At 45.5% G+C, this 8,175-nt stretch overlaps 1 long non-coding RNA gene across 1 annotated transcript; it reads right to left on the minus strand.

Moving 5' to 3' along the window:
• Nucleotides 1-4,379: 4,379 nt before the first annotated feature.
• Nucleotides 4,380-5,557, minus strand: LOC136299681 (uncharacterized). The gene is made up of 3 exons (XR_010723550.1): nucleotides 5,430-5,557; nucleotides 5,256-5,322; nucleotides 4,380-4,721 (listed from the first exon to the last, which is right to left on the minus strand). It is a non-coding gene; the product is annotated as an uncharacterized lncRNA (long non-coding RNA).
• Nucleotides 5,558-8,175: the final 2,618 nt, after the last annotated feature.

The following is an 8,175-nucleotide window of genomic DNA, read 5'->3' on the forward strand; positions in this document are numbered from 1 at the left end:
GGGGAGCTTTAGGTTGATATCAGGGAAAGGTTCTTCCCCCAGAGGGTGCTGGGCACTGCCCAGGCTCCCCAGGGAATGGGCACGGCCCCGAGGCTGCCAGAGCTCCAGGAGCCTTTGGACAGCGCTGCCAGGGATGCCCAGGGTGGGATTGTTGGGGGCTCTGAGCAGGGACAGAGGCTGGTTTGGTGATCCTGGTGCCTCAGGATATTCCATGATTCTATGAAAATTCCTTCTCTGTGTGGAAAGTATTTGCAGCTCTTCAGGGACTCTCTCCAGAGCTTTTCTCTCAAAACCCCCAAAATATATAACTGACACTAATTCATTAGACCTCCAATACAGAGATGAGGCATTCTAGTTCCCTTAATTTCCCCCTTAGTTCCCAAATCAGGGATTTTTGGACCACCAGCCCTTCCAGCAGAGGCGTTTTACTGCACCATCCCCAGCAGCAGCTCCCAGATTCAGTTTTCAGCTCTGAGGCTCTTCCTTAGCATTTTGGGGGCTTTTAAAAATCTATTATTAGCAAGGAAGCACCAACCCTGCAGTCAAGGAGAGGGACACCCCACCAGGATGTTTTTAACCACAACCACATCCCTGTGTTAATTATCAGGAATTGGGGCAGGGCTGGGCCTGGTGTAAAGCTTTGCAGCCCCTCCTGGCTCTGAGAAGAGCCTGATCCCCTGGATATTTTATTGTTAATGCCTTGGTTTTTCTGTGGTTTTGATCAGAAATTCCGGCCATGCTCTCAGCAAGCCCTGTTGATACAAGCGCTGGTGAAACTGGTACTTTCCAGAAAAAGTGAGAAAAAATAATGTCTTGGTGGGAAAATTCGTGGCTTGCACTTTCTGGGACGTTTGTTTTCCTCGTGGGGTGAGCCCTGCAAGCTTTGGGAAAAACAAACAAAAATTTTGGGTTCAGTTTCTTTGCTGTGATATTCCCTTTTGTTTTCAACATAAACTGTTCATTTTCACTCGCTGGTGGGCAATTGCTAGTGGAGAGTGGAGAAACAAATCTCTTTTTTTCCCCCTGAGGACACTGACCTTTCTGGGAAAAAAACCAAAACAGGAATAATAAGAATTTACGTATTCGGTAATACAGGTCCCCATTAAACAGGGATAAATTTGGTCTGAGTAGGCTCAGACTATTTTAGGATCCTGGAATGTAAACAAACTGCAGCCTATAAACTTGTAAAAATTATCAGGGAAAAGCTTCCTTCCTGTTAGAAGCTGGGATTCCTGCTAATGGATGGGAGTGGATTTTTCTTTCCTGGATTACGTGTTGTGGTGGCTGCTGTTCAACACACTCATTTTGCCCAGTTGATAGGATTTGGGAAGAATGGTAAAAAATAGGCAGTTTCTAGGAACTCTCTGAGATGTATGAAACCAGATGAGCTGAGTTATCTCTCAGTTACACAGGGCACTCTGTGACTGGGCTGCTTTTCACTCTGAGTTTCGTTCCTTTCTCTTTCACCCCCGAGCTTCCTCTCTGGGTGGTTTGCTTACAGATCCCTGGATTTATGCATTTCCCCTTGTTTTTGTGCCTGGCTCAGGTAGCAGCAGGTGGAAAAACTTGGAAAATGGAACAAAATCAGCGATGTCCCCTCGAGTGAGGGCCGTGAGTTGTTTCAGTTTGGGGGACACAGGGAGGAAAGCCGAGCACTGATGGCTCACCCCGACTGAAAAGTGATTGTGGTAAAGCATCTCCCACCCCCGAGTGGGCATCTTGGTAGGAGGAAAGAGTTTCAGTTTACCTTTAGACATTTTGGGAAGTTTAACTAGGAAGTTCTGTGCCCTTCTCATTGTAACTGGCTCAGGGCCAAGAGAGAAGAGCCTGTTGGGTCTTGTCAGTGTCCTCCAAATCCTGCACCTCTCCCTATTGGCAGCAGGCTGAATTGTCCCTCCTAAAACACCCAGTATTTAGGAAGGAGCACAAAAGAACTAAGGGGATTTTTGGAGTGTTTCTAGCAGGGTGTCAGAGGTTTGCTCGGACACCTGTGTGCGGCTTTTCTTTAGTTTTCTGTAACATTTGTTGCTTTCCATGTATTAAACCTATTGCTTTACAAAACACCTCTGAAGACCAGTCTGGCCAAGATTATTTTTAGCCAATCTGCAAGGGCTGGACCCTCAGAGGTTGATGCATTTTACCCGTGGTTCATAACACTCTGGCCAGGTGTTAACCTTATCAGGTGATGGATTCAAAACAACGCAGAGGAGTGACTCTCCCCTTCACATTGCTGAATAATTATCCTGTGCTTATTGTACCTCGGGAGGTTGGAGTGGTGAGATTTTAGTGTGATCTCTTGATACAGCATGTCCAGAAGAGCTGAGACGTCTCCTGTCAGGTCAGGGGATCTCCTGGTGGGATGGGATGGGACATGGGACAGGCTTTGCCCTTTTACCTGCTGCAGACTCCTGGTTTTGACTCAAGACCTGCAGGTTTTGTTTTCCTCTGCAGTGTTTAAACCAGCTTTGCTTCACTCTTAAAAGGCTCAACCTTCAGCTGGCAGTGCTGCTGCTCAAGCGCACCCTTGACAATCACAGCCTAATGAATCTGCTTCCATAAATCACATCCTTCCTTCAGGAAAACAAATCTCTGACTGGAAACTTAAAAAAAAAAAAAAAAAACAACACCAATAATTTGCAATTGTACATAGCATGTACCTCATGGGGCAGATAATTAGTAAAGTTATTTTCTAATTTTGCTATCTTTTACAAGAAGGAAGTCACTTTTTCTAATCTTCATGGAATTTAACATTAGAGGACTGGTAGAATGAGTCAGGTCTGTTGTGTTTTATTCTGCACAGTTGCTGTAGTTTTCAGTTTCATTTAATTTTTAAAGAAAAAACAGCTTAAGAATTTTTTTTTTCTCTTGTCCTGTTACCCTTTGAGTGAATTTATGTAACACCTAAATAAAATGCACGCTGAAGTCCCTTGTTGCTTAGTGACTTTGTACACCCTTTAAATTGAAGTTAGTGAGCTTTTTACCCTTTAAGTTGAAGTTAGTGAGTTTTGCACCCTTTAAATTGCAGTTATTTGGACCTTAAAACTCCCCTAATGTGTTTTGTAGTGAAAGGTCAGTACAGGGTGCCCAGAGAAGCTGTGGCTGCCCCATCCCTGGAAGTGTCCCAGGCCAGGCTGGAGCAACCTGGGACAGAAGAAGGTGTCTTTGCCCATGGGATGCAGTGGAATTAGATGACCTTCAAGGTCTCCTCCAACCCAAACCATTCAGTGATTCCATGATCAAAGCTGGAGGGAAGGACCAAGTGACTCATAAAAAATACTGGCACTAAACAAAAGCTATCTTGCTCAACTGTTGATACAACGCCGTGACCCTGGGTTGTTTCAGCACCTGAACTCCTGCACTGTGACTGTTCCTGCTTCAAACCACTCCAGAGTTTGATCGACTGCCTATTTTCAGCCGATCTTGGTGGCTGTTAAACACCTGCTGGGAGCTGGGTCTGCACTGAAGTGTTCCTCTGAGTCAGAGCACAGGTACCAGCCTTTTCCAGCACAGAATTCCAAAACTTGGAGCTGCCATTCAGCTAAGATGTTCAATTCATTAAATCCTCATTCAGACATTTTGCCCTCATGGGAGAAAACCAAAACCCTGCCAAGTGCTGGGAGATCCTGCAAAAACATCCCTGCAGCTCTGAAATGAATCAGAGAGCCACAGGGAATGACAGAATCCTTCAGGCTGGAAAAGACCTCTGAGATCATCGAGTCCAACCTGAGCGTGTGGTGACAGGACAGGGCAATGGCTTTAGGCTGGCAGAGGGGAAATTTAGGTTGGATAATCAGAAGAAATTCTCCCCCATGAGGGTGGGCAGGCCCTGGCACAGGGTGCCCAGAGAAGCTGTGGCTGCCCCTGGATCCCTGGAATTCTCAAGGCCAGGCTGGAAGGGGCTTGGAGCAACCTGGGATAGTGAAAGGTGCTCCTCTTTTCTGTCTCTGTTTTTGCATAAAAGCGGATGGAAAAGGAAATCAAGCATAAGTTAAAGGGAGAGAAAGGAAAGAAAACAAAGTGTGGAGAATTGGAGAAAATACCCTTGCTGTTTGAACAGCTAAATGAGCTCTAAGAACCTCTGGCTCCAAGGATGTCAGGGAATGAGGCTCCAAAGCCAGGTTGGACAGGGCTTGGAGCAACCTGGGATAGTGGAAGGTGTCCCTGCCATGGAATGGGGGAATGAGATGAGGTTTAAGGTCCCTTCCAACCCAAACCAGTCTGGGATTCTGTGGTTCAGCTTCATGGGGGGAAGGGCAGATCCCCCTGCAGCCCTCAGCCCAAGGAGTTGTCCAAAGGGTTCTGTGGTCCAGCACCAGGAATTCCTTTTCCATAAAGGAATATTTGTGTTTCTTGGCCTGCAGGACCAGCCTGTGCCCGTCTCTACCCTAAAAGCTGCCCTGTGATTTGTCTGAAGATAGTTAAAGACACTCTCACCACCGTGCTCTGAACCAGGTGTGTTTATTCTGGAAAACACCTGTGCCCCCAGTATTTAAACTGCAATAATTAAACACAATTTCATTTTTTGTGGGAGAATTGTTTTGCTGTTTCATAGGTGCCATTGCTAAAGCCCCCAGTGAACACTCACAACACAGTTGGGTTTATACATGAAAAAAACCCTTTAAATATTAAGGCTCTGCAAATACTGCTCATAATTCTGCCTGCCCCAGGCAAAAGTCCTGCTCTCCCACCATTGTTGAGGCTGAAGAACTTGGTTGAAGCCCCTGGAATTAAATTCATATAAAGTGTTTTAAAATTGCATAAAATTAGCATTTTTCACCATAAAGCTTCCTTTTCCTCTACAGCATAAGGTGTAGAAATTGCCTCTTTCAAATTGTGATTGACATGAATATTGGAATTAAAGGATCTCAGATTGGTTTGGGTTGGGAAGGACCTTAAACCTCATCTCATTCCAAGGGCAGGGACACCTTGCACTATCCCAGGTTGCTCCAAGCCCTGTCCAACTTGGCTTTGGAGCCACATTCCCTGACATCCTTGGAGCCAGAGCTTTCACTTTTCAAACAGGTGGAGTATTTTTTGCAGTTCTCCACACTTTGCTTTCCTTCCTTTTTCCCCTTTATCTTATCTTTGATTTCCTTTCCCCTCCACTTTCATGCAGAAAGAGAGACACAAAAACAGAAGCAAAGAGAGGAAGAATCAGAATGACAAAAATCCCAAGGAAATTAAAAATATACAAACTGAAGGAATGAAAAAAACCTGTCAAATATTTACTACACAGTTTTATATGAGAAAAGTACCTTCAAAAGTGACTTTCAGTTCTGAATTGGTGGTTTATTCCAAAATGTGGCTCTTCCTCTCTCAGGTCTGGAGAAGCCCAAGGAATAAGTGGAATCAAAATTACCTAAAGTGGCAAATCTTATTCTTCTGTGGCCATAAATCTCCCAACTTGCTGAATTGTCATTGTGTTTTACCTCCCAAATGTGTCCTGCTTGGAGGCCTCAGTTCATGAATTACCCCTGGAAAGTGGCCATGAATTATCAATCCACACATTAAATAATCTTTTCTTTATCTGGAACTGAATGAGGCTGTTGAGTGTGAGGTAGCTGGACCGAGTAAAGACTCACTCAGCAGCTGAGCCTGGCTTTTCTAGGCAGCTATTTTGGGTGCTCTGACTCACCTGGAGCTTCCTGTTTCACATTGGCTCTAAGAAGGAATTAAGGAGCCTAAATTTAGAAACTGTTGACATGAAGGGAAATGGAATGTCAGGATTGCAGGATATGGCAGCTCAGGAAAAACTGATGTGCAGCATCCCTGACTTGCACCAGAGCACGAGGCTGCTGCAATCCCAGGGAATGCTGAGCATGGAGAAACCTCAGCCTCCATGGAAGTGTCCAGCTCTGGGGTCTCACAACCTTCCCTCTCCTTGGAAGCACCTGAATTTCTCTTTGAGCCTGAATTTCAGACAGTGCCATGCTGTCCTTGGTGCTCTACCCTTCCCCATCCCAAACCTTCAAGCTCCTGGGATCAGCAGTGAAAAGAAAAACTGGGAATTTAAACCATGGGGGCTGGGGGGAATTCCAGGTCTGACTGCAGAATGTGCTCTTCCAAAACGTTTTTCCAAGACCCTATATCCTCACCTTCCTTGAAACTGAGCCAATTACGACCATTAAAAGTTGAGGCTGGAGGAGGTTTTGAGGTCACTAAGTGCAGCTCCTGCTGCCTCAAGTGTTGCTCATCAGTATTTGCATTTGTTTTAGTCATTCTCCTCCAGAAGCTGCCTTAGCTTTGAGGTTTTATCTTGCTGTTCACACCAAACACGAGTTGTACCACTTCCACTTTTTAAAGACCCGTTTTAAGGCCCCAGATGTAAAAGCTTCGTATTTATTTTGCTTTTTAGGTCGGTTATTTGCCTTGAGTAGTCCCTTTCTTATGTTATCTCCAGGATAAGGTGCTTGAAAGCAGCAGAGCTGCTTTGAATTTTTCTATCTAGTAACATTATGAGTAATAATGATAATAATAATTATTAAAGAGCATGAACAATTAGCCCAGGACTTTGCAGAGTGCTGCTTGTTTTCCCAAGGGATCTGTGTGGCTCAGAGCAGTGCAGAGTCAGGCAGTTGCTGCACAGAAGGTCAGGGCCCTATTGATCCAGGTGGGATCTTTAAATAGGGACTGCTGTGCATTTTTGGGGGTTGCCAACAGCCCCTGGCTGTCCTCTGGCACAGGGAGGGATTTCTCTCTAAGTGACTGCGATGCTTTCTCCTTGCGCTGAACAAAAATCAAAACAAACCCAGAAGTGAATGTGAAAGTCCCTCCATGAATAATGAATCTGTGTCAGATAAGCCATGGCCTAATTTTCATAGCTGAGCTTTGAGGAGTTTGGGTTGGGGCCAATTTCACGGGAGGTGTCATTGAGCCTTGTGAAATCTGACTGCACTCGTGGCTTCAAAGCCTTCATGGCTCAGGCACAGCTCAGATCCAGCTCTGTGATCTCTGATATTAAACCTGATCAGATTTTGGGTGCTGCCCCCCGGGTGAGCTGGGATGGAAAAGTGTTACATCAGTTTGACTGCTACTGAAGTCCCTGTTAAGAATTTCTACAGCAATTAACGACAGACAGAATTAAGCCAATAATAGGCATTTTTTTTTTCCCTATCAACCAAGATTATGGATAAATCCTATGGATGCACCATGGCCAAGCAGATATCAGATTAAGAGTTCAGCTTTATCAGGGATTGGGGAGGGCCCAAACCCCTTGACAGAGCAGAGCTGTGGGATTGTTGCTGCTCCCCGTGTCTGGTGGAGTTGGCAATCACACACAGGCACAGAAAATCCCACATTTGCCCCATCTGAGGACCAGGGGAGGAATTTGCCCAATTCCTCCGTGACTTTGATGCCTTAGGATTTTAGCTGTTATGTATTTCATATATTTGGCTATAGTTATATATCTCATATATTTGTAATCCTGCAATTCTTTATTGTAGAACTCTAAACCCCCCACACAGTGTGAGCTGCTGCTTCCCCATTTTGGGCAGACAACAATTCCTCTCCAGGCCTGGGAATCAAGGACACCTCACTGCTTCAGGCCCCCAGGGCTGGAAACAAAAGTGAGTTGGGGGCAGCAAACTTGGGGTAAATGACTTCATTACCTGGAGCTGTAATTGGAAGATGAACCCCCAATGTGCAAATGGACCAAACTGATAAAAGTGTGAAAACCTGTGACCTGTCATGCATTGGGGGTGTAGCCCCTGGGGGACTTTGTCTGCCCTAAATGTACCTGAAGCCCCTTCCATAAATACACCTGCTTTTTATTCCCTTAATTTTGTCTGGTCTCTGTTTTTAGGTAGCCCCAAAGGGCATCACCTTCAGTGCATTTAGGATCCCTCCCCTCTCCTGGGCTGGGCCCTGTGGTGAGGAGCCAGAGCGCGGAGTGGTTCCTCAGAAGATGCTCCTCCAACCAACCCCTCCTGCTGCAAACGGGGCTGCTCCCCACAGGGAACTGCTCCTGGTGCTGCTGGAGAGACACATCCTTGTGGGAAGGACCAGCTTGGATTGTTTTTTAAATACAGGTTTGTTGTCAAAATGACCTGCTTCAAAAAACTTAGGGTAAAGAACATAAAAGAAGGAAAGGGGATGAAAGATTTGAAGTCTGCCTGGCTCAGGGCCTTGCTTCAGTGAAAGCTATTTAACATTTTTGTAACTGATGGGGAAATTGTC

This window comes from Chamaea fasciata, unplaced genomic scaffold, assembly GCF_029207755.1.
Source record: "Chamaea fasciata isolate MVZ Bird 193981 ecotype frontalis unplaced genomic scaffold, bChaFas1.0.hap1 SCAF_20, whole genome shotgun sequence".
NCBI lineage: Eukaryota > Metazoa > Chordata > Aves > Passeriformes > Sylviidae > Chamaea > Chamaea fasciata.